Source organism: Olea europaea, chromosome 20 (genome assembly GCF_002742605.1).
Source record: "Olea europaea var. sylvestris chromosome 20, O_europaea_v1, whole genome shotgun sequence".
NCBI lineage: Eukaryota > Viridiplantae > Streptophyta > Magnoliopsida > Lamiales > Oleaceae > Olea > Olea europaea.
This window is the reverse complement of record NC_036256.1, coordinates 14,720,469-14,747,510: the sequence shown is the minus strand read 5'-3', so window position 1 is coordinate 14,747,510 and position 27,042 is coordinate 14,720,469. Positions and strand designations below refer to the sequence as shown.

General features: G+C 35.1%; 2 long non-coding RNA genes and 1 pseudogene across 2 annotated transcripts; 2 read left to right on the top strand and 1 right to left on the bottom strand.

The window, feature by feature from the left end:
• The first annotated feature begins 16,158 nt into the window (after nucleotides 1-16,158).
• On the top strand, nucleotides 16,159-18,128 carry LOC111369758. The gene is made up of 3 exons (XR_002698248.1): nucleotides 16,159-16,237; nucleotides 17,680-17,908; nucleotides 17,999-18,128. It is a non-coding gene; the product is annotated as an uncharacterized LOC111369758 (long non-coding RNA).
• Nucleotides 17,464-21,939, bottom strand: LOC111369757 (annotated as a pseudogene).
• LOC111369759 lies at nucleotides 21,332-25,912 on the top strand. The gene is made up of 2 exons (XR_002698249.1): nucleotides 21,332-21,413; nucleotides 25,558-25,912. It is a non-coding gene; the product is annotated as an uncharacterized LOC111369759 (long non-coding RNA).
• The last annotated feature ends 1,130 nt before the right edge of the window (nucleotides 25,913-27,042 follow it).

Genomic DNA, 27,042 nt, shown 5'->3' with positions numbered 1-27,042 from the left:
GGATATAGGAATCGTTATAGTTTTGTCAAGGATGGGAAGACTATTACTTTTGCGCCCTTAACACCGGCACAAGTGTATGGAGATCAAATCAAGCTGAAAAGTGAGGAAGACGAGAGAATAAGAGAGTCGGGAAAAAGGAGAGGTAATAGTGAAACCATTAATAAGAGAGAAAATAGTGAGATGGCTGATAGTGGAGAAAAGAGAGAGAAGCCACATGAGCGAAGAGAAAAAGAGTCAGTTGAGAGGATAGAAAAAGAATCAGCTGAGTGGAGAGAAAAGCCAAAGGTCAACTTCTATGCAAAAGAGAGTGAGTTGAAAAGGGCTATGAGCGATAATAGGCAAATGATATTGTTAGTGTACAAGGAGTCCCTCCTCAATTTTGAGGATTCTAACACATCCCTCTCTAGTTTGGTTAAGTCTTTATTGTAGGAGTTCGACAATGTGTTTCCTGAGGAGATGCCAAGTGGATTGCCACCAATCCGAGGCATTGAGCACCAGATTGACTTTGTACCCGGAGCTGTCATACCGAATCGACCAGCTTACCGAAACAATCCCGAGGAGACGAAGGAGCTTCAAAAGCAAGTGGAGGAGTTGATGAGCAAATGTTATATCAAGGAGAGCATGAGTCCATGTGTTGTACCTGTTTTGCTAGTGCCTAAGAAGGACGGGACTTAGAGAATGTGCGTGGATTGTCGAGCTATCAACAATATCACGGTAAAGTATCGTCACCCAATACCTAGGCTAGATGATATGCTTGATGAGTTGCATGGTGCTTGCATTTTTAGTAAGATTGATCTTAAGAGTGGGTATCATCAAATTCGCATGCGGGAGGGTGATGAATGGAAAACGGCGTTTAAGACTAAGTATGGATTGTATGAATGGTTAGTTATGCCGTTTGGACTCACTAATGCACCGAGCACTTTTATGCGTTTAATGAACCATGTTTTACTTGCTTTTATTGGAAAATTTGTTGTAATTTATTTTGATGACATCTTAATCTATAGCAAAAACCTAGATGAGCATTTAGAACATTTAAATTGTGTGCTTGTTGTGTTGCGAAAGGAATAACTATATGCTAATTTCAAAAAGTGCATATTTTGCATGGATAGAGTTGTTTTCCTAGGATTTGTGGTTAGTGCTAACGGGGTGGAAGTCGATGAAGAAAAGATAAACGCTATAAAGGAATGGCCAACACCTAAGACTATAACTGAAGTTAGGAGTTTTCATGGATTGGCTAGTTTTTATAGGCGATTTGTAAGAGATTTTAGCACCATCACCACACCGTTGACTGAAATAGTAAAGAAGAGTGTAGGTTTTTATTGGAGAGAATCTCAAGAAATTGCATTTAACACAATTAAGGATAAGCTATGTAAGGCACCTGTTTTGACATTACCAAACTTTGATAAAACATTAAAGGTTGAGTGTGATGCATCATGAATAGGTATATGAGTAGTGTTAATGTAGGAAAGGAGACATATTGCTTACTTTAGCGAAAAGTTGAGTGGGGCAGCATTGAATTACCCGTCATATGACAAGGAGCTGTATTCATTGTTCGAGCATTGGAGACTTGGCAGCACTACTTATGGCCAAAGGAATTCGTAATACACACCGATCATGAATCTTTAAAGCATTTACGAGTTCAAGGTAAGTTGAACAAAAGACATGCGAGATGGATGGAGTTTATCGAGATATTTCCCTACGTCATCAAGTACAAACAAGGTAACGAAAATATAGTTGCTGATGCGTTGTCTCGAAGGTACGTGCTTTTAAATTCATTAAATACTAAATTGCTTGGTTTCGAGCATATTAACGGCATGTATGAATCTGATTGTGATTTTTCTAGTATTTACGCTTCATGTGACAAATGTGCATTTGATAAATTCTATAGGTATGAAAGATATTTGTTTAGAGAAAATAAGTTGTGCATTTCTAATTGTTCTTTGCGTGAATTATTGGTTAGGGAAGCACATGGGGGTGGTTTAATGGGACACTTCGACGTTCAAAAGACTTTAGACATGTTAGGGGAACATTTTTATTGGCCTAAAATGCGACATGAGATAGAACAAATATGTGGAAAGTGCATAACTTGTAAAAAGGCTAAGTCTAAGGTTCAACCCCATGGTTTGTATATTCCTTTGCCTGTACCTAGTGAACCTTGGGTAGACATATCTATGGACTTTGTGTTAGGTTTGCCTAAGACAAAAAGGGGGTCGGGATTCAATATTTGTAGTGGTCGATAGGTTTAGTAAGATGGCGCACTTCATACCATGTCATAAAACTAACGATGCTACTAATATTGCAGACTTATTCTTTAGAGAAATAATACGTTTACATGGAGCACCTAAAAGTATAGTGTCTGATAGGGACATGAAGTTTTTGAGTCATTTTTGGCGTGTTCTGTGGAGTAAGTTAGGAACTAAGTTATTATTTTCTACAACTTGTCACCCACAAACAGATGGACAAATTGAGGTGGTTAATCAAACTATGACTCAACTACTTAAGACAGTGATCAATAAAAATTTGAAATCATGGGAAAAGTATTTACCGTTTATAGAGTTTGCATATAATCGAGCTACACATTCTACTACTTCATTTTCTCCTTTTGAAATTGTTTATGATTTTAATCCACTAACACCTATGGATTTCATGCTTTTGCCTGTTCATGAACGAGGTAGCTTGGATGGGAAACGAAAAGCCGAGATGGTGAAAACACTCCATGAAAAGGTCATGATGCAGATCGAAGAGAAAGGAAAGCTGATTGCATCAAAAGGAAACAAAGGAAGGAGACGCGTTACATTTAAGCCTGGAGATTGGGTCTGGGTGCATTTCAGAAAAGAGCGTTTTCCAGAACAGAAGAAGTCAAAATTGCAACCACGAGGCGATGGACCGTTTCAAATCATCGAGAGGATCAATGACAATGCATACAAAATGGATTCACCAAGTGAGTACAATGTTTCGGCTACTTTTAATGTATCTGACCTCTCTCTGTTTGATGCAAGTTCAGATTCGAGGACGAATCATTTTGAAGAAGGAGGGATGATGTGATCCAAGAGCCGAGCCAGAAGAAGGCAAGTGCGAGACGAGACCCGTTGATAATCGAAGGTGGACCGATGACGCGATCGAGAGCAAAACAAGTGAAACAAGCGATGGGATTGCTCGTTCAAGAAACTATTGATGGAACCATGTTCGGGACTCAAAATGGGACAAGTTTTGTGTTCGGGTCGAAGGTTGAAACAAAATGGATCAATGCGTTACAAGCAGCCGAAGAAGAGAGTGGGCAATATAACCATGCGGCAGCACGGTGCGACCGCACGACATGAGACTGAGAATTCAATGGCCGAAATTTTATTACCATGCGGCAGCACGAGTTATAACAATGTGACAGCATGGTTCATTTCTGGGCGCAATTTTCATTTTTTACGCGTTTTTCCTTATTTTACTAGAATTTCAATCTTAATCAAACTCCTACCATATTGGACGAATATTTTAGGGATTTTGTTAGATTATTCAAATTATATTTCCTTTTGACTTCTATTCAAAGATTAGTATAAATAGGAGAATATTTTTCATTGTAAGAACTTTTGACTTTTACTTAATATTATAGAGAGAGAATTGTTCTTTCAATTTCTTGTTCTTCTTGAACAATCTTGGAACTTATCAAGATTCAACTTCTTGTGGCGTTCTAATCAATCGGATTGTGGGTTCTTTTAATTATAATCAAGGGGTTTTAGGTTCTTCGCTAATCTAGAGTTTTTTGGTTCAATTCTTGGGATTCAAGATCCAAAATCGAGTTAGTATTGACGTTCTTGGGTTCCGCATCAATCTCGTTGTGGGTTTCGTAATTTTCATTGCTATGGGGTTCGCATCAATTTCATTCTCTTAGTCTAGGGTTTCACTGGAAGGAAAGAAATTAGGAGAATAGAGGGGCGAAATTATCTGCTTCGGGAAGTGGTTTGGACACGTTCCTCTACTCAAAACATGCTCTTTACGGAATGGAAGCATAAGGAAACAATGAGAATAATAATTAAAATAACCATAAATAATATTTCCTTTTTTTTTCTTTTTTTCTTTTTTCGCAACATGATAAATTTCTGAAAGTGTAATCAAATTTTTGGTAATCACTATATTCAAATTTGAATCACAATTTGATCGAATAATGTCCAAAATAAATTATTTTATTCAATTACCGTGAATAAATAATTTCACATAAATTTTAGAAAATTAGAGATAATTAAACATCAAATTATTTTCTTTAATGATTTGGACTTTTCTCATCACTGGACCTCGATTAAGCTTTGACTCTCTGGTGATTTAGTAAAATAATGCTAGACATTAATAAATACCATCACATTATAAAAGAATTCAAGAAATTACCCGACATATACTAAATTATGCCATGCAACAACCGAAGAAAAGCTTGCAACTATCACATAATCTCATACACGAGTTAAGTTAAAGAAGTTTCTTCTAATCATTTTTGTTGCATTACTGGACATATTATGTCCAAATGCTACAAGTTTCTGAAGGCACTGAACATGGCACAATGCTTTCATATATTAGCCAAAACATTTTTAGGGTGACATAGTGATGAGTAGATTTTTTAAATTTAATAGTATTATATGTAACACATTTCACAAGATGTATTCTTAGCAACTTATATCCGCCATATATTGTTCCAAAGAAAATTTCATTCGATTAAACGCAAGAAACTCAATATTCAGGAACAAAGGGACTATGATCAGAATCAAAATCATACCAATGGTGCTGCCATTCCTTCTGTTGCAAGAAGTTTCCTGCAAATATTTTCTTGTATAACTGACAAAGATTGCCATATTGCATCTACATAGTTGAAGGAAAGGATTTTGACGGTGAAAAAGAAACTTATAACCTTGAAAAATGGAAAATTAGGCAAGAGAAGAGAGGTCATGTTACAAAATCAGATGATGGGGGGAAATGATCAAGATAATGATGATTATCTGTAAAATTTTCACTTTCTCAGTTTTCTATTTTCGTGATTTTTCGTGTTATGGGGGAATGCTTTACATTCATCACTGATGCTACGCTGTGACTGCTGTCATGTTTATCCTCAGTATTGCTGAAGCTCGGCAGCCACTCAGGTGAGAAGTCCTGATTCCTTCAAGCCTAATCAATCCTTATAGCATTGTCATCGTCAGTTGTTTAATCATTCTGTGTTTCTTTTTCCATTTAGAATCTTAACTCCAGCATATGATGCCCATTTGTAGGAATTCACAGCATACTTTGACATGAATTTTGGGTCAAGAAACTTACTTAAAATGATGAATTCCAAGATCTTTTTGTGTGGTTGAATCACCTTGCATTCCAAAACTCCAAAATCTACATTTTCTTGTTCTCCAATGGTTCAATCCCGATCACAATGGAAGGGGATTATTATCCAAAATCTAAGTGCCATTTTTTGTGAGATTTTATGCTTAAATATATGGTTCTAGGGACTTTTTAATTTTGGTATGAATTTTCATACGGATTTTCACTCGTACGTGATGGGGTTGATCCGAAATACAAGTGACAATGAATGTCACACCTTAAATTCTTCTCAAGATCTATCTCATAAAGATTCATACGGCAAATAGATCGTGCTACCAATGAGCAATATTAGAGCTTACGATACTATAAACCTGTTAGGGATATATAATAGCTCTGTTAGAGGAATATCACATCTCGCTATACTCTAAACTCATTTTTCAACATTAATTCAAGTATTTCTGATCCCTCAAGTACTTATAGAACATACTTGAACCTCATATTGTATCATTGTATTTACAATTATGTTTAATACAATTGTGTTCTATACCCTAAATGGTTAAACACAATTGTCCGACCGATGAATACAACCATAAATGTTGGTCAAAATAGTTTTCTTTTCCTACTTGAATCCTTCATTTTTAAATCAGATGGTTTCGTAGACTTGCTCTGTCAAACTGAATCAATCATAGTTATTGGCAATATACTAAAGTAGCAACACTGAAATAAAATCTCAAGAAATAGTCAAAAGTTATAGGTTATATAAACCTCAAGTTTTCACACAATGAGAAAGCAGGGATCCATTTATTCATTTACCCAATATTGATCGTAAAAGTAAATGTAGTATGAAACACATGCTACGATGTTTTCTCCCTTTTTAAGGCGTATGTCATATTCTTTGTAAACAAATAACACCGTAAGATCCTAGTTTAGGTATTCCCTAATACTTAACTTGAGTTCTCCTTATGTTCATTCCTTCAGGCAATCTCAAATCGAGAACTCGATCTAGCTACTAAACATGTTTAATGGATATGAAAATCCATTTCGATTACTTGTTGCAATCTCATCTTGATATTTTATCAAGGCGACTGGATCATCCACACAACATGATCACCGTATCTCATCTCAACAAACATCAAAGCATTTGAAGCAATTGCTCGTGTGAGTGAGTTAATCTCAACCCCTTCAACAAACTTTATATGTGCATACAAATCATTTATCTTATAATCCCAATATTAGATTACACATGAACTCAAATTGTTCATTTATGGGTACACAAAACTCAATCAAGAGATTTTTGATACACTAAGTATCATATTCTACAAAATTCTAGAGATTCGATATTACCAACAAATATATCTCTAGACATCTTCAGAGTATGATGATTATATATCATCATTTATGTAGATATTGCAAAGACACTTTCTTTGCTAATGTCTCTAGCAAAAATATCATCAAGTGTTTGATTCCATCTTGATACTTTAGATCTTAACATATAAGATAGTTACGTAACTATCATGGATATCATATCCTAAACTAGTATCATTATATGCTCAATATATCTATACCAAACAATTTTTTTAACTACCAAGATATACATTACGATATATGTTTCTTGCTACTTTATATAGCAAGAGTGCACAAGTCTAGTAACTAATTGTGTTCGACTAACTTTCATTCTTAGTCGACAATTGTATATCTATTTCCATCACAAGTTATTCCTTTGGCAACGAGATATAATAACTAACAGCAATACCTTTCAGTTATCACAATACATTTTCTAAATATAATATGGATACTCACTGACAAGATCCACGACATGACCAATGTTAGGGCAAGTGTACATCATAGTATACTTCTATCTCCTAACTCTCAATCGTACTAGATATGATTCTCTGGATATTTCTTTGTGCATATATAAAGTCTTTTGATATTTATGAAGACTTCTATGGTTACTTTCCAATATAGGAATATCAACAGGGTAGCAATTCCACATTAGCTTTTATAGTATAACTCTTGTGATAGAGTAAGAAGACTCGAATAATCTTTTTAACACAAATTATAAAATTTGCTAAAACCACGTCCTTTCTCTCAAATATCGAGGACAACCATTTCAAAATGGTTTCTATACACTCTTTTTTATGCTTAGCCAATCCAATGTAATCAACATCAAAATTAGAATTACAACCTACCATCAGGACTTTACGTAAATATAATAATTTTCGTCCATATGACAAAAGTTTTTGTACGAGATTTAACCATGTTAAAAACACAAGTACAATTGTCAAAACGACTGTATTAGGCCATGAGTGTAACTATAAAGTTACCACAATATTAAAAATGCTTTTAACATGAAATCTATAAGCCGATTCATGTTGAATTATTCAATCATTTCTTAATTAAGAATAAAAATACAATCCTCGGTTTATTTGGTGTAACTCTAAATTTAAACATACTTTCATGACTAGCATCGACGTATAGAAGCGATTCCTATTGTCATGATTTTTTTTATCTAACTCAATACACTCATATTGAGTATAACTTTTTTTTTTTTTTTTAAATGAGCTTTATCTATTAGAAACTTATTAATCTTCCACATAGTTTTCAAGAACTTGAATGTTCTTAGTAAACATAATGTCCAAATAGAACTTCCACCATATCTCAGATTAGGTTGAAATTCTATACTCTATCTATATATATTCTTCCATCACTTTCCTCAAAATTCTCCACTGATTTTCTGAACTAGAAATCATTGACATTAAATAGCTCTTAGCTCCCGCTTGGAACTAAGATATATAATATCAATTTTACAGTCTTCCAAGGTCTTCTTAAGGCCCTTGATGGTGTTGATACAAACTTCATTGTAACAGCAAAAGCTGATGATGATGCAGAGTTTAGGGAGCTCTACTTCTTCAAATTGACGACCCTTCTCATTCCACCAACCACTCTGATAATCCTAAATATGGTTGGTGTGGTTGCATGAGTTTCTAATGCCATTAACAATAGATATGGTTTCTCTTTGGAAAGTTATTTTTTGCCTTTTCGATTATTGTTCACCTCTATCCTTTCTTCAAGGGGTAGATGGAAAGGTAGAACAGGACTCCTACAATTGTTGTTCTCTGGTCAATTCTTCTAGCTTCAATCTCTTCACTTGTTTGGATTCGAATTGACCCTTTCTTGCTAAAAACAAACTGGCCCTATACTGAAACAATGTGGAGTGGAGTGTTATTCACCTTCCATACTTAGCCACATCAATCCTCAATACTCTTATCATTTTTGTGTGTAGTTTCTTCAATTGCAAGTAATATTGTGTATGTAATCGAAAGCAAAAATTTTGATAGCATTTCAATGGCAATGCCTATGTAAATTTTAAAAATTAAGAATTCGATTTCAGTTTCCTTAAATATGTAGCTTACTTCTTAAACGATGTTAGATGTTAAAGAGAATAACACACGAATGATTGTGTGAAATTGATTATTGTTTATTCTTCTGTTCAACTATTTATATACAATGAATGGAGGTAAAGATGGTAAACAATCTCCTAAATTATGAGAGAGCCAATTAGCCTACCAAAAGAAGGAAAGTTTAACTATGATACATCAATCAATCCTAATCATCCTAAATATGGTACATCAATCAATCAACAATTAAAACCAGATTTCTACACTCCCCCTCAAGTTGAATGATAAATATTGACCATATCGACTTGTGAATAAAATCATCCAAACTTTTCTATGGAAACCCTTTGGTAAAGATATCTATATTTGTTCTTTTGTAGGAACATACGTAATACAAATAAGTTTATCTTTGACTTTTTTCTTGATAAAGTATCTGTTTACATCAACGAGTTTTGTTCGATCGTGTTGTATTGGATTGAGGGAAATATTGATTGCTGTCTTGTTGTCACAGTATAGTTTGATGGGAAGTTTTACAAAGACATGTAGTTCTTCCAACAGTTTCTTTAACCATGGCCCTTCACATATTTCTTGCGTAATAACTCTAAACTCAACTTTAGTACTACTTCTTGCTACTACATTTTGTTTTTTGCTTCTCCAAGTTACCTAGTTTCCACGTACAAATGTACAATAGCCAGTAGTTGATCTTCTATCTCTGTGGAACCATCCCAATTTGCATTTGTGAATACTTACATTTCCTTACCTTCATTTTTCTTGAAATATAGTCCCTTTCCAGATGAGCTTTTCAGATACTTGAGGATTCGATATATTGCTTCCAAATGAGGTTCCTTTGGTAAATGCATATATTGGCTTACCATACTTACCGTAAATGTAATATCTAGTCTAGTGTGAGATAGATAGATTAACCTCCCTACTAGTCATTGATATCTATCTTTCTCGATTGGCTTTCCAGCATCTTTTCATTTCCTTCTTGTATCAATTGGTGTATCACTTGGCTTACATTCAAGCATATATGTTTCAAGTAGGAAATCGTGAATGCATTTCCATTGTGAGACACTGATACCTCTTTTTGATCTTGTGACTTCCATTTCTAAGAAATATCTCATTTATCCTAGGTCTTTTAACTCAAATTTCGTTGCTAAGTGTTTCTTCAATCTTTCCATCTCAATTATATTGTCTTCAGTTAGTACTATATTATCTACGTATACAATTACAATTGTTTTCTTACCACTTTTTGATTGTTGGAAGAACATAGTGTGATCTGATTGTCCTTGCTGAGATCCTCGACTTTTCAACACTTTAGTAAATTGATAAATCATGCTCTTGGAAATTGCCTGAGGTATATAGGGATTTTTTGAGTTTACTAACTCAATTTTCTTCATTTGGAAAGAAGCCTAGTGATAGTTCCATGAACACTTTGTCTTCCAATTCTCCATTTAGAAACTTGTTTTTAATATCGAGTTGTTAAAGTGGTCGATCCAAATCGGCTGTTAAAGACTAGATGACTCGTATGGTATTGAGCTTTGCGACCAGTGCAAACGTCACTGTATAGTCTATGCGGTAGGTTTCTGTATACCTCTTTGCCACAAGGCAGGCATTATATCTTTCCACTGTTCCATTAGCCTTATATTTTTCATTGAACACCCATTTGCAACCCAGGGATCTCTTTCCTCTCGGTAGATTCATAATATCCCAAGTCTCATTTTTTAGTAGAGCTTATATTTTTTCCATCACTGCTTCTTTCCATTTCAAACATTTTAATGCTTTCTAAATATTTCTTGTAATTGTTGTACTATTAAGGTTAGATGTAAAATTATGGAACCCTGTAGATAGAGCATTATATGATATGAATTTAGAGATGGTGTGAAGAGTACATGAACTAGTCTGTTTTCTAAGTGCAATGAATAGATTAATATCTAGAGATTTAGACTCATGAGAATCTGGAGCTATCACCAGTTCCAATGCTCTTGGTACTTCAATTATGAGGTTCTCCTTTGGCTTTGGCTTCATTGAGTAAACTAGTATCTCTTTCTCCTTTTGTTTTCCTACATCTCTCCCTGAGTTCAAGTTTTGTTCTATATGTAACAAATCGGAAATTGAATCTGTGTTTAAGATATGTTTAGAGTGAGAGAGATCAAAATCGATAAACTTATCTTCACTCAAATTCTCCCTCTGAAGATAGAGTTTTTAGAAGTAAGGTATCTTTTCAAAGAATGTGATATCAAGACTTACAAATATTCATTTTATGGCTGGATCGTATGTAAATGACTCAAAAATTTTCTTAAGTCGCTACCAAGGGTTAAAATAAAATTTTAAAAATTCCTCTAATTTCTTATGAATGAATAATAATTATCCCTAAATCTTTGTGATAAATTTCTATTACAATTATCACAACTAAAATTAACTTAATTGGACGTGTACGGAAGGTGGAAATAGTATACCATAAACATACACAGGCATGCATAGAACTGTTATCCCTACCCATATGTGAAGTCTCAAACATGGCATGCAATATTTTTATTTATATATGCACGTATACCTATGCAGTAATCAATATAATTTTCTTTCCTTTTGTTTTTTTCCGCAACCATGCAAAGACACAAGGCAAAATATGTCTCCAGAAATTAAAAGATTCCCAAGCAATATATTTTCGCTTCCTTCAGCGTGTGGTACGTGGCCTCAGAAGTCAGAATACAATTAAATTAACATCATTATGGTAGGTGCAATAATTTAGACATGCATGCAAACTATAAATCGATTAGACAAATTTCTAGAGTTGTTCCACGTTTCGGTTTGCAGTTTAACGGGATTGTCTATGTTCAAGCTTGAATAGTAAGAATACACAGTATCATGCTTTGACCATATGTTTCTTTTATGGGTATATCACGGAAAGGTTCATAAAGGTAATCTTTAGCATAAACTAAATTGTAAAACATATCCAGACTCTTTCTAACAACCAAATCAGTCAAAAAAAAAAAAAACCTTTAATTCAAAATTTTATTTAAAATGCAGACTATATATATTCATCTACAATTAAGCATGTACAAAAATTTATTTATAACTAAATGTCCATTGCAGTAACTTAAAATAAATAAAAATTATGTGTTAATTTAGTCCTTTATCCAGCGAATCAAAGCACAACTATGCCATCGAACTACCACGCTCCGTCACAACTCGATCTAACATGTGAGACGTAGGGAAAATGGTGAGTATATGAGAATACTCAATAGGATATAAAAATTTTAATGGTGCGATCCCGAATAATTTTTAAAACATGTGTGAGAATATCATACCGTCGCATAACTTTAAAATCCGGTAAGATCTCACATCATATCTTATCATTTCATTGTACCGGAATGGCCATATCATTCATATTATAACTTTAACTTTCATGAGTATAAAATTCGTCAGCATGTGAAAAAAATAATTAAACGGGATATAAAAATACTGCACTTCATATCCTACCTTATTAAAATGCTTAAATTTTGGAAGTCAAAACAAAATTCCACGTTCCAAAGATTCATTTCCCCTTTTTTCTATGCCTCTGCTTATACCATGCCTGGATATATATCTTTTTGTTTCTTTTCTATCATGATATGCATCTATATTCATAGGCAATAATAACCTCCATACTAAAGAGTTGGCATAGTGGAAAACGTGTGGGATAAGTTAAGTGGATAAAGGTAGAAGAAACGTAGTTTGAAATCAAATATTTGACTAAGTCTTATCTCATGTATGTGTCACCAAACCATACTACTTGAAACCTCACATCCATTCACGTGGCTGACCATTACCTCATCCCTTTTTCTTTTTCTTTTTCTTATTCATTCTTTTTTTTTTTTAAATCTAAATTTAATAAACAAAACAATCACTAACCACCACCCACCAAGAATCTTGCACGTGAAATCACCCAAATACAATCCATACTCTAAAATAATAATAATAATTTAAGGCTAAATATTTCGACCTCAATAACTTAGGCTCCTCTAATCCAAATTAACATTTTCTTGAGCCTAATATATATCTTTAATTATGACTTATCCAACGAGCCCAATATTCATATGCTTATTATCGCTCAGTCAATATCCACATTTTAACCTAATTAAATTTGAAGTTTACTTTATATATATTTTACCCCCTACACTTCCAAAATATTAAAATATAGCACACAAATTTAATCTTACTCTATGAAATTTCGGGACATTGCATCGCAACTTTTGTAGCCCTTTTGAGTGGCTAAGTATCCAATGAATACACATTTAATTGCGAGGATCTAGTTTATTTTGATGGTGAGAATGAATATGGACAAATGTAATACAACCAAATATCTTGAGATGTAAGTCTAAGTATAGTCATGAGGCAGGAAAGAATCTTTGAAGTTTCGAAGGGGTGATTCGAAGTTGAGTATGCAACTAGACATTCGATTGATAAGGTAGGTAGAGGTTAGAACAAAGTTTCCCAGAATGTTTTTGACATATTTTGGACATCAAAGCACGAGCAACTTCAAGAAGGTATTTATTTTTGCATTTGGTAATCCCATTTTGTTGAGGAGTGTCGACACAAGAGCTTCGATGGACGAAGGTTGTCCTTTAAGGACGTGTTGAAGTATTCAATACTGTTATCGATTCGAAGGATTTGAATTTGTGTTTGAATCATTGAGTGAAAGTTGATAAATACTGAATGAACATCAATTTTTTCTTTCAGCATGTAAACCCAACAAATCCGAGTATGATCATCTATAAATGTAACAAACCATCTTGTGTGAGTGGGATTTGGGACTCGTGAGGTCTCCCATAGATCACTATAGATCATAGTAAATGGTTTAGATAGTTTGTATATGGATTTCGGAAATACACTCCATTGGTGTTTGGCGAGTTTACAAATCTCACATTGAAAGTGAAAAAGAGTTTTATTTTAAAAAAAAATAGATGGGAGTACACGTTTTAGATATTGCATGTTAGGGAGCCCCATTTGTAATGCCATAATAAAATTTCACTATCCCTAGAGGCAAATGCAGAATTACAAATTGCGATATGAGTTGGCTTACTCATATCTACATCCTGAAAGTAGTAGAGTCCCTTATACTCTTTAGCACTATCAAGCGTATTCTCCGATGATAGGTCCTGAAAGATACAGTGAGATGGAAAGAATTTAGCGAAGCAATTGAAATTTTTTGTTAACTGGCTAATGGATAACAAATTACACGATAAATTTGGGACATGAAGTACGAATTTTAGAGTTATAGATTTAGATATTTGGATACTCCCTTCTCGTGCAACGGTTGATCCGCAATCTTAATTTTAATATTGACAACACATGGGGAGTATGTGGAGAAAATGTGGTAAGAATCAGTTATGTGATCGGACGTACTTGAGTCAATGATCCATGAAATTTTGTATTTTGAGGAGGTTGTCAAGGCTCTTAAATGATTACCTTTGTGAGCTAGTGAACTCGAAGGACAGTGAGTGAGTGAGTGGAATGTTGACACGAAGCTTAAAGGTTGGAGAAAAGTTGATACAGTTGTTCCAATTGTTCAGAATTAAATGCACTTGGAGTGGAATTATTTTCCTTAGTATTTTAAGCTAGGTCAATTGATGCATGATAGCCTCGACTCCTAGTACTTTGTCTTGGTTTCGAGTCGGTGGGCTTCCCATGTTTATCCCAACAAGTATCTTCATTGTATCCTGGTTTACTTGAGTGTTTACAACAAGGTCATCTTCTTTGTTTTGAGCCTTTTGAAAGATTTATTCCAGGCCCAATATTATGTCCAGTAGGCCTAAGTGTCCCAGCAGTTTCAGCTGACCCATTATAGAATTTTTCAAGCCATCCATTTGACCTTTTACTACTTGTCCATTACTTGCAAGCCCACTATTTCTTTTCAATCCAGTTGGCCGGTAACTAGAAGACCCATGTCAATTTCGTCTTGACCCCATCGCAAAAGGCTCCATCACGATGTCAGAATCGTCGCTCTTCAACATGATTTTCCGACGAGTTTCATCTCTTCTCACTTTTGAAAAAGCTTTCCGAGTAGATGGTAGGGATCGTTGGCCTAAGATTATCCCCTTTACTTCATCCAATTCGCAATTAAGAACAACAAGGAATTCATAGACCAGCTCATTTTCGACCCTTTTCTTGTAGCACACCTTATCATCGGGGCAATCTCATTCCTCGTCAAGGCTAAGGTCGAGTTCTTGCCACAAATTAGTCATTTCCAAGTAATAATCTGTGACCTCTCTTTCTCCCTATTTGATTTGCCAATTTCAAAAATTTGTGACGCATTTTCTCCATCAGCGTAGGTTTATTTCACTGCTTCCCATACCTCCTTTGCCTTCGACAGAAATAGGTAAGTTTTCCCTATGAATGGAATCATGGAATTCACGAGCCATGTAGTCAGGGACGAATCCAGCTGCTCGAGTGAGCTAGGCGGTGAGTGGAGCATTTATCAAACACCATCCTATATAGCGATATTGTTTACCAATATTTAATTAACTTATATTAAAAGAATCTCCAATCAATATATAAATGCACTAAAATGTAAAATAATATAAATATTAAAATATAATTCAGTACAACTCAAAATAATAAAGAATAAAAATACATTTTTTTGAGTCATATAATTATTATCAAGTTTCAAATTTTTATGAATTTAAGCGAGACAAGATGAAGTTTATATGTATTGATTAATCGATAAAGAGAAAAATTAAAAAATAATGAATTTCAGAGCTATTTTTGCTCTCAAAAAGAAAAGTATTTTTCTAACTCTGAGAAGAACAAAGAATTTTACAAAATAAATTGATAAAATTTAACAATTAAAGTATATATTATGAAATAATAATTTCAGTCAATAAATTTTTAAAGCAATGATTTTTAAAGCTATTTTTACCCGAAAAAAGAAATCTTTTTTTCAAACTCTTAAAATAATAAAGATCAGTAATTAAATTGTCCAAATTTGAATTTTACAAAATAAATTGATAAAATATAATAATAAAAGTATATACTATGAAGTAATAATTTGAGTTAACAAATTTTTTTAAAGATTTTTTTTAGAAACAAAAACTATTAATATAGAATTGTTTAATTATTATTTATTGTGTTAAAAAATTAAAAAGAAGAAGAAGAGGTGAAGGGAATCGAATCCCATATCTCTGATATGATAAAAATGGAATTCCCAATTGAGAAACAAAGCTACATCAGTGCTAGTTAAAACAAAATAGTATACAATTATTTAACTATTATTTATTGTATTTGAAAAATTAAAAGAAAAATTGGAAAGAAGAGGAGTCGAACCGGTTACCTCTCACTTGCAAAACCAATGCCCTACCAAATGAGCTACAATCATAAATGTGAATAGAGGTACAATTTTACATATTTAACATAATAACTACATCAACGTGAAAATCCTTTCCTACTAGAGCCAGCACGGGCGGCCATGCCGGCTCGCCGGGTGCTGGCTCCGCCAGTGATGTAGTTATCATGACATTCTTAGATCTCCACTTCCGAAGAAGAGTGGTTTTAGTCGGCTGCTTGGTGTCACTAGTGAGGTAACCTATTTTTCCTTTGCCTTCAATTAGCAATTTGATAGATTGAGCCCATGCTAAAAAATTCCTTCCATTGAAAAGAAGGATTTTTGACATTATTGGAGCCCATCGAGGAGATAATTTCTGTCTCACTTAGAGAGGATTCAGAAGTTGTAAAATCCTTACTGTTGGTTGTCATTGATTGCTAGGTTGATTTGGAGCCTAGCTCTAATACCATGAAGAGAATAATAGACGAATGATTGTGTGAATTGATTATTGTTTATTCATCTGTTCAGCTATTTGAATACAAAGTATGAAGGTAAAGATGGTAAACAATCTCGTAAATTAGGAGAGAGCTAATTAGCCTATCGAAAAAAGGAAAGTTCAAATATGGTACATCAATCAATCCTAATCATCCAAAATATGGTACATCAATCAATCAACAATTAAAACCAGATTTCTACAAATGTGTATCAAATTATGATTTCATGTCAAGTTTGGAGATGGTTTTTAATGCTAGTACTCCTTTTCTGTTGCAATCAACTTGGTATATGATATGCATCGATGTCTGTATTTTCACTCAACTATCTCAAAGAAGAAAAACTTGGTCATAGTAGTACTGATAAAGATGACAATCGGGCTCGCCAACTCGAGCCCATTTTCGGGGAGTCGGCTTGAGCCTGGCCCAGCCCATTTAAATTTTAAATTTTTTTTTTAAAAAAATCAACCTGTTTGGCAGCAAATCTGCCAAACAGGAAACAGATTGGTAGCAGATATGCTGCCGCCTTAACTGACAGCTTCATAGCTGCCTGTTGAGGCTGCATTTCTGCTGCCAAACCGACAGCTAATCTACTGCCAATTGTCGCCTTATAGCTACGAACAGGCAGCTATAAAACTGCTCTGCTGCCTCAACAGGCAGCTTTATAGCTTCCCGACAGCTGGAAAAAAAAAAAGCCGGCTTGGCTCGGTAAAGCTCGAGCCGAAAGCTTGGGTCAAACCTTAAAAGCTCAGCTCATTGACACCCCTAAATAGTGCATTTGTGCTACCATGTTAATAGTTGATCCATGTTCATAATTTTATAATTTTCTATCTGCTTTATATTTTCAAAATAGAATCGGATCATCAGCATCAAATGCTTTATTGTCAATTATAATATCTACAATGGCTAAAACGAAGAATGCATCCATTTTCAGTGTGTGAAGATGAAGGATAAAACGAAGAATGCATCCATTTTCAGTGTGATTGTTGCATATTTGTACACCCTTATCCTACTATATGATACAGCGCATCAATATAATTACGTTGTACAATACAAGTGATGATTATATTCTAAGATTTTCAAAACACTCTTGCTGGACTCCTATTTCTGGAAATCTGTTAGTTTCCTAATTGTTATTGTTCCCAGTGGCTCTGGAAGTAAGCCTGAGTTTTAGCTGACAATTCTTGTGCAACAAAACGCATGTTAGGCCGCGACTCTGGTGAGGCCTGTGTGCATGCTAATGCAATGGTTACTAAAAACACCACTCTCTCTGCTATTTGGCCAGTAGGAGGTGAAAGCCGTTGGTCAAGCTGATCTTTCAAAAACAAATCGGGATTACCTTGCAATGCTGCTGTTGTTGTTGAGGATGAAAGTGAAGATATGAACTCTCCCGGGTGCCGTCCCATCATTATCTCCAATGCCACCACTCCAAAGCTGTAAACATCATATTTCTCTGTAACTTTCATTGTAAGTGCTAGCTCTGCATTTCCGAAAAAGTTAACTTGTTACATCTTCTCAAAACACAGGTACAGAAAAGCAGCTATATACTTCCTAAGGAAGAGCAGATACACTAAAGCAGAATAAGGAATGGGCAATGGACAAGATACATATAACAGTACTAAATTACCAGGTGCCATGTAGCCATAAGAACCAGCAACTGTGGTCCAATTTGATGAATCCAAAATCAGTAGCTTAGCTGTGCCAAAATCTGAGAGCCGTGGCTCAAAATCTGACTCAAGTAGAATATTGTTTACTGATACATCCCGGTGGACAATAGGCGGGGAGCAGTCGTGATGCAAGTAAGCCAGTGCATGAGCCACTCCCTGGACGATTTTCAGCCTCAATAGCCCAGCCTAGTTCGAATGCCTCCATATCATCATGCAAAACTTTCCCCAAGCTACCCTTTTCTATATACTCGTAGACCAAGTACATGAACCCTCTCCAGGAACAAAATCCGTGGAGCTTGATTATGTTCCGATGCCGTATTTCTGTCAATGTTCGAATCTCATTCTCAAAACTACGACGATTGCCCATCTGTACATCACTTGAGTCTGACATGCTGAGCTTTTTAACTGCTACAATCTGCTCAGATGTCAAAACTGCTCTATAAACACTTCCAAATCCTCCACTTCCAATGCAGTATTTCGCACTAAAATCTTCAGTTGCTTTGACAATATCTCCAATTGTAAATTTTCCTTCTCTTTCCCAAATGAGAGATTCCAAATTCTCAAATTCTGGTGCAGTTTTGGTTTTGTCATTATTTGGCTTGGTTTTCGACCAAAAGATGAGACATCCAACAATAGTGATTGCCAAAATTATGAGGCTGACAACTGTAACAATTACAGCTATATGGATTTTTCGATCGTTATTCTGTGACTTGGAAGTTGAAGAGACCTCATCACAAAGCGATAACCCGTTTGCATTTCCACACAGGCCAGAGTTCTCTATAAAAGCTTTGGCGGGTGCTTTCCTAAATGGATCACCAGTCGGGATTGGACCCAAAAAGTAATTGAAGGAGAAATCCATGAATCTCAGACTGACCATAGCAGATAATGCTGAAGGGATTCTACCTGAAATCTTGTTATGTGACAGGTTCAGATTCTCCAAAGAGGTAAGCTTTCCCAAGTTTGGAGGAATTGTTCCTGAAAGTGAATTATTACTAAGGTCCAACAAGTATCGTAACCCATTTAAGTTGCCAAGTTCTGACGGGATATTCCCTGATAAAATGTTGTTGCTCAAGTTCAAGAACTGCAAGCTCTCACAATTGCCTAGATCTTCTGAAATATCTCCTTCTATTTTGTTTGCTGATAAATCAAGATATTGGAGCTTTGTTAAGCGCCCAATAGTTCGAGGAATCTCTCCAGTCAACTGATTGTTGCTCAGATAGAGATTGAGCAGTTCAGTTAAATTTCCCAGTCCAACAGGAATTTCACCTATCAGTTCATTCGAATCCAGATTTAGGACACGCAACTGTGTTAAATTGCCTAGCTCGGCTGGAATCACTCCAGAAATTTTATTTTGATCCATCTGAAGATTTGTAAGCCTTTCATATTGTCCCCACTTAGTTAAAAGTTGTCCTGTGAATTGATTTCTGCTGAGAGAGATGAACTCGAGATTCGGATGAACTCCAAATGCCTCTGAAATATTCCCAGAAAATCGGTTGCCTTCAAGCCGTACTCTATTAAGGCTCGAGCAATTCTTCAGGCAACCGGGTAACCTCCCGGTAAAATTGTTGTTATTCACTGTAAATTGATTGAGAAGAAAGCCACTGCATAATCCAGAAGGCAGTTCACCTGTGAAGTTATTGTTTGAAAAACTAACATTTGCCAATTTGGGACTATTCTTTCCCAAGTCGTGGGGAATGATTCCTGAAAATTCATTAGAGAACAGGAAAATAGTTTGCAGGGCACTGAGGTTCGAGATGAAATCTAGCAACTGCCCACTTAATTGGTTTGCGCTTACATCAAGCATCTCTAGTGATGTTAAGTCTCCAATCTTAGGTGGAACAGTTCCAGTAAGACTGTTGGAGAAAAGTTGCAGGATCTGTAAATTTGTCAGGTTCTTGATTGTTTGAGGTATTATGCCGGAAAACCGGTTTCTTGAAAGGCCCATCTTCATCAAATTTTTCAGGTTTCCAATCTCGGGAGGGATGGAGCCTGAAAATTTATTGTTGTATAGAAAAAGATATTTGAGTTCCGTCAGTAAGCCTATTTCAGATGGAATTTCCCCAGTGAAAGAATTATTTTGAAGCTGCAATGATATTAGTTGGGTCCAATTTGAGATGAAATAAGGCGAAACATCACCGGATAGATTATTATCCGATAAACCCAACTCTATCAGCTTGGTCAGATTCGACAAGGACAAAGGCAAGGATTCAGTAAGTGAATTTTTGGCTAAAGCCAAATAGGTAAGGTTGGTGCACAAGCCAAGCTCCGAAGGAATTGTGGAATTCAGGCCATTCTCTCGCAAATCTAGTTTCTGTAGATTCTTGAGTTGTCCTAAAGAAGAGGGTATCTTTCCTTCGAATGAATTGGTAAACAGTTCAAGAATTTCGAGATTAGGCATCGAGTTGAAAATATCAGGGACTGAGCCAGAAGGTTTGTTGGTTGCTAAGCGAAGATTTTTCAACTTTGACAGTTTGGTAAGATTTGATGACAATGGCCCTTGGAAGGAATTGGTAGAAAGGTTCAGATATTCAAGCTTGCCTAGATTGACGAATAATGATTCGGGAATTAGTCCAGTTAAGTGGTTTTGAGACAAATCAAGATAAGTAAGATTCCAGCAACCAAGTATAAAATCTGGAAATCCTGAGGTGATTTCGTTATCACCAAAGCTGAGATATGTCAGCAAAGGGAAGCTTGTGATTTGAGACCATTGGGGACTCACCAAGTGATTTGATCCAACATCCATGTGTTCGACCTTTTGAAGCTTCCCAATTTGATGTGGAACTTGACCTTTGAGATTGTTGTTGTGCAAACTAATGTATTGAAGCTCTGTCAAATTTCCAATCTCCACTGGAATGATGTCCTCCAATACATTGTTACTCAAGTCCAAGAAAGTGATATTGGAGACACTTCCAATACTAGATGGTATCGACCCGCTGAAATTGTTAAAACTGAGGTTGAGTCTCGTCAGGTTTGGAAATGCAGTAAAATCAAGCTGGTCAAGGGTGCCAGAGAGGCCTGCATTGGATAAGTTTATCTCAGAAACCGATCCCCCGTTGTTGCAGAGAATTCCTGTCCATCTGCAAAGATTTTGAAGATTTCCAAGGGACCATAAATTCAGAGGAGGAGAAGACAAGCTGTTCTTCCACTTCACAATAGCCGCTGCTTCTGTTCTTGCAGACGACGTGATCTTCACTGGATGTAAAGAAATAAGCAGAACATGAAGAAGGAAAATAAAGGCTCTATGAGATGTTTTCATGGCTACAAATTTCTTAAGGTAAATTCAAATTTCTTCATTTCTTCCTTTATAAGCAGGAATCAATCACTGCTCAAAAAGTGATAATGAAGATTTTGATGTGACCTAATGAAATACATAGCAAATTCTTAGTACGAACAGATAAAGAAAGCCAGAATGGTTTGTCCAAATTGATGCTTGAATGGTCAATAACTACTCTTGTTTTTAATCATACATTGTTTTCAGCCTATACGAGTTGCAAGAAAAATTTAATACTTTGGAAATAATTTTAATTTTTTTGAAAAGGCGCACCAAGTTGGGTGAAATAAGATAAATTAGAGCCTCATTTTGTAAGTAATTATGAAAAGTAGCCTTCTTTTTGTGAATATCTAGGAAATAACCTTGTCTGTTTCCTCGTCTTCTTCATCCTACCCAACATGAAGGCCCTACCCTTCAAAGTTGTATCCCATTTTCCTGAGAAGACATTTCAATGCAAAGCGATGGGGATGGAAGTTGGGATGAAGAAGAGGAATGGGTTGGTGAGAAAGGGAGCTGGGGTGGGGTAAGATCGGGATGGGACAAGGAAGAAGATGAATAAAAAAAAAGTAGACTAATTTTAATAATGATACTGTTAGGTTTGTGTCTCTAATAGGGAATAGGAGCTTAGAAAGGAATTAATTAGAATCCAAGTTTGAAAAGGAAATCAAATTGCGTCCAAGATAAAATAGGAAACTAGAATCTCGTTCACGTTTTCTCCTAATTATATTATATTTTCTTACCTTTTAGGACTCTTTTTAAGTTTTTGGTTGTGGCCTATAAATTAGAGACACCTCATTTCAGTTTTAATTGTAACAGTTAACTAAATTAGCTTGTATTCTCCATATTGTTCTATAAAACATCGTTTACTATTCGTTAATTTTCTTTGTTCCTCTTTTACAAATTTAATCTTGTTTTTCATCGCGTGATCTGGTTTACTTCATAATTGTCATTATAATCCGTTCTTCAAAATCCATTGGAATCAACTTGTGTTTTTGGAGCTTCCGCGCCAACAAGTGGTATCAGAGCGAGATTGTTGGTTTTATATTGATTGGTTGAGATTCTTATGCGATGGTTGGGTTGAAGTATGATGTCCCGCTGTTAGATTGCAATATAAGGTTCTCGTTGTGACAAGTAAAGATGAGGGCTATTTTGGCGCAACTAAATTTGGATGATCCATTACTGGGTATTGAGAACATGCCAGCTGATTGGACAATGGAGGAGAAACAACGAAATGATCGGAAGGTTGTTTCATTTATTCATCTTCATCTGTCCAACAATATTCTACAAGATATCTTGAAGGAGAAAGCGACGACTACTTTGTGGTTGAAGTTGGAGCAGTTGTGTATGACTAAGAGTCTTACAAGTAAACTGGCTCTCAAGCAGAAGCTGTATTCACATCGAATGGCGGAAGGAGAGTCGTTGGAAAACCATGTTGCCTTGTTCAAGGAAATGGTTGCAGATCTAGAGATGTTGGAAGTTAAGTACGATGAAGAGGATCTTGCCTTGATCCTGTTGTGTTCACTATCTAGATCTTATGCGTCGTTTCAGGATACTATCTTTTATAGTCGAGATATTTTGACTGTAGAAGATGTCTATGTGGTTTGCACTCAAAAGAGAAAATGAAGCATTTGGTTGGAGCTTCATCAAGAGATGGGGAAGCTCTTGTATCTCAATGTGGTCAACGAAGAGGCTGATCGAGAGTCTGATTTAGCAATGCGACCTGTTACTATTGCAAAAGGAAGGGACATATTCAAAAAGATTGCGATATGTTGAAGGCTAAAGGTGATTTAGCTGCAAATCGTAAGGTGCAACCTTTGAATTCAGACGAAACCAATGTAGTTGAGAATTGTTCAGATAGCGAAGAGGTGATGTTGATTGTGGTATCTGATGTGGAGTCTAGGCCTAATGAGGAGTGGATTCTTGATTCAGTATGTTCACACCATATGTGTTCCGATAGGAATTTATTTCAGACATATGAGGTTGTTCGGCAAGGTGGAGTTGTAGTGGGAAACAACCAATCTTGCCATATTCCTGGGATCGGTCGAGTCAAATTGAGACTGCGGGATAGAACATTTAGAACAATTGATCAAGTTCGATATGTTCTTGACCTGAAAAGGAATCTCATTTCGCTAAATACACTGGATGCAAAATGGTATAAATTCTTTGGTGGGGGTGGAGTCTTGAAGGTCTGAAAGGGAGTCCATATTGTACTGGAGGGACGGAAAAGATCCCAGTTGTACATTTTGCAGGGGAGTGCAAAACCAATTAAGATGAGAGATTTGGACAAGTTTAGTATTGTGGTGGAAGTTCAGTTTGGTATAGTACCTCTTGTTTTGGGCTTTGAATCCATTCAGAACACTACTAGGGAAAGCGTTGGTGATTCCTCTTTGCCTCCAATTTCAGCGAGTACACCGTGTTTAGTTGCTGGGGTAGGACTCATCAAGCGTAGGTACCATGATGTCAACAATGTCTGGGATGCTTCTAGGGACGTTGAAGGCGACAGTTCCAGCAAGGGGCTTTCTGATCAAGCATCTGATTTGGTTCTTGCTACAGGGTTTGCTTCTGCCCTGTGTAATCAACATTAATTCATTGGTGGAATTGGGAACCCTGGGGATTGGGTTCGGGTGTCAGCTGTGGACCTCGAGCAGAGGACGAGTATTTGGTTTATATGGAGTGGTTATTGTGTTGACGAGATTCGATCAATTAATTTCGATGCAGATGAATTTGAAATCTAGAAGTTTCGTTCGTAGCACTGGAATTAGAGTCAAGGTGGAGATTGTTAGGTTTGTGACTCTAATATGGAATAAGAGTCTTGGGATTACGTGTTTGACTTGGCTTAAAAAGGAATCAATTAGAATCCAAATTTGAAAAGGAAATCAAATTGTATCCAAGATAAAATAGGAAACTAGAATCCCATCCAAGCTTTCTCCTAATTATAAAATATTTCCTCATCTTTTAGGACTCTTTTAGGTTTTTGGTTGTGGCTTATAAATTAGAGACACCTATCTTCAGTTTTAATTGTAACAGTTAACTAAATTGACTTGTTTTCTCCATATTGTTTAATGAAAACGGCGTTTCCTATGTGTTAATTTTCTTTATTCCTCTTTTACAAATTTAATCTTGTTTTTCGTCGCGTGATCTGATTTACTTCATAATTGTTATTATAATCTCGTTCTTCAAAATCTATTGGAATAAACTTGTGTTTTTGGAGCTTTCCGCCCAATGGATACGTTACATTTATCCTCTTGACCATTGCTTAGAGGACTATCTTGATAAATTTGCCAATGAACTTTTTTTCTTTTCTAAAACTTTTATGAAGATTTGACCATAAACTTCAAATCTAACAGCTGACCTCACCTACTGCCCTCAAAAGTTTGATTGTTTAAGATCCCAATTAGTTTAAGTTGGTAATACTATGGAGAGTTGACATATAATTCAGCTTTTGGCACCTAACTTTTGCATATTTCTGTATCTGTCTTAAAACCTGACTTTGTATCAGTGTCGAATGGGATATAAATAACCTAGGCCACTCTTTTTTGAGTTATAATGGTTCTCATAATGAGAGTCACCTTGAATAAAGTTTCTTTATCTCTTATAATGGAATTATATAAAATTAATCCCGGAAAATAAATACAAGGAGAACTACCAACAGTCAAATAATTAGTAAACATATAAAATCTTTAATCGGATACATGGTGAAGTGCAAAAATAGAGTGCTGATTTTTGCCAACAGTATTTGTTTATGTTGGAAGTTTCATGAGAATATTGACTGTAACTTGGTTGCCTAGCAATAAACTTAATTGATTAGTCCACTAAACCTTAATTAATTAGCCACTAAAGTCTTTCTGATTAATCAGTTCCATGGTCGAAAAACTGTTTTTAAATTTTTTTATTTATGTCGAAAGGATGGTTGATTACATGTTAATTATAACCTAACCCTTGCATTTGGCGTTGTAAAATGACACTTCTCTAAGAAAATAATTTGTTATATCGAGATGGTGTGATAATATATTGTATTTCAATTGTGTGAAGTAGCCTTCTTTTTGTGAATATCTCTGAAATAACGTCGTCTGTTTCCTCGTCTTCTTCATTCTACCCACGTTGTCGGTCCCACCCCATCAATTCTGTATCACATTTTCCGGAAAAGACAATTCAGTGCAAAGTGACGGAGATGGAAGTTGGGATGAAGGAGAGGAAGGAGGTTGGTGCGAAAGTCACGTTTGGTACACTATTCTTTCAAGAATTTTGCCTGCTGCACAGGGACGCCGACTCACATGCCTGGGTGGAGGGAGTGGGTGATTATTTAAAAAAATAATAAAAATAAAAATAAAAATAAAAATTCACCCACCTCCCATGTATTGTGAATGGCCTGTATAGGCCCTATTTTCACACGAGCAGTATAGCCAGCAGGGTTCTTCTTTCAATCCCTATCATATCTGTATCGAGTGCGATGTAAAGAACCCAAGTCACTCTCTTATTTATTTACAATATTTAATTTAAGATGGAAGGAATAACAAGAAACTTTTAAGAATATTGTTATTTGCAGTTGTCCACTACTGTAGTTGCTTTACGTAATATACATGTTACGATTAGTGATTTGTTACGTAAGATAATAAAAAATTACTAAATTAATATATTAAATTATTAACCGTCACATGTATGCTATATAAGGCGATTACGACAATGAGCGACTGTAAATAGCATTACTCAACTTTTAAATACTAATTTCACCCTTACATGTTTAGCAATAGGCTTAATATACCCTCACCTAATACCCATTTTTTCCATTTTGCCATCAACCTTTAAAAAAAAAAAAAAAAAAATCCTTTTGTCAATAATGTCCTTAGTCTATTTACTTAATTTGTACTGATTTTATTTTAAAAACATTAATGCTTCCCTTGTATTAAACTAATTTCAATACAAGAAGATGAAAGGGCATAGACCATATACCGAAATTCATAGAAGAATCAATGATCAATATCAATTCAATTCAATTATTTTTTTTAATTGATATTAGCTAATTATCTCTCTATCAATCTATCTATCTAATCTAAATATATTAAAAGAGGGGATGGTGGAGAAACTTTAAATGCCAAATTTACCCCTACATATCTAACTATATGCCCATTATACCCTCATAATTGGAATACCAATTTAATTAGTATTTATTATTTGGTTTAGAATTAATATAATATAAGGAGTGAAATATTTAATTGATATTTTTCATTTTGGATTGAAATTAATATAAGAAGTGATGTGAAACTAACATTCAATTAAATATAAAAAATAATAATAATAAATAAATAAATGATCGGTGACTTACCATTGAATTGACCATTTTGTTCTTACAATTTTTTTTTCCACCAACGAATCAATTTTTATTTTTCATCAACAAAACTCTTATTAATCTTCATGATTTACATTATAATTCATGCTATAAGTTTTTATTTTTCATCAACGGAGCAATTTTTAATCTTCATGCTTTACATTATAATTCATTCAATTATTATTTAATTGAGGTTACAAATAGGACATTCGATTAATAAAAAAGAAATTATAGACGAAAATTCAATGACTAACATTCAATTGATTTTTTTTCTTTACAATTTTTAATTTTCATCAACAAAGTCTT